Raw genomic sequence first — 829 nt, 5'->3', positions numbered from 1 at the left:
GCTGAAAGCAGGTATCTGGGGTTTATTTACCTTCTATAATTGAAACTTTGTTGCTTTGAGTGGAGCTCAGAGCCACTGCGGCAGGCGGGGAAGCTTGGCTTTCTCCATCATTGGGGCAACCAAGCCTCCTGCTTGCTCCAGCTCCGAGGTTGCCGGCCGCCATCTTGGTTGGGTTAATTTGCATATAGTCGCTCTGATTGGCTGGTGGGTGTAGCTTAAGGTGTAGCAAAGGTACGATCAATTTGCATGTTTGTCTTTTATTAGTGTAGACAAGAGTGTACAAAATTCATACACTGGGGGGTGTGTGGGGGATCCTTCAGCTATGCCTGCTCCCTCTCGCAGTCCAGGACCCCTTGGGTGATGTCCGCCTGCCAGCTTAGGCCCACTCTGGCAGGCGGATATAACTCACAGTCCGGGACCCCCCTACTTATTGCCAGCCTGCTTGCTGCTCCTTACTGCTTGGCTCGCTACTCCTTAGCACTGCCATGGAGGCAGGAGAGGCTCCTGGCACTGCTGCTGCACTTGCCAGCCATGAGCCCGGCTTCTGGCTGAGTAGAGCTCACCCTGTGGGAGTTCACTGACCACCAGGGGGCAGCTCCTTCATTGAGCATCTGCCCCCTGGTGGTCAGTGCACATCATAGCAACCAGTCGTTCTGGTCATTCTACCGTAACAGTCACTTAGGCTTTTATTATACAGACTAGAGGCCCGGTGCACAAAAATTTGTGCACTCGGGGGGCGGGGGATGGGGGGGTCCCCCAGCCCGGCCTGTGCCCTCTCGCAGTCTGGGACCCCTCGGGAGATAACGACCTGCTGGCTTAGGCCTGCTCC

Source organism: Myotis brandtii, unplaced genomic scaffold (assembly GCF_000412655.1).
Source record: "Myotis brandtii unplaced genomic scaffold, ASM41265v1 scaffold980, whole genome shotgun sequence".
Taxonomy (NCBI): domain Eukaryota; kingdom Metazoa; phylum Chordata; class Mammalia; order Chiroptera; family Vespertilionidae; genus Myotis; species Myotis brandtii.
Note: the sequence above shows the minus strand (reverse complement) of the source record.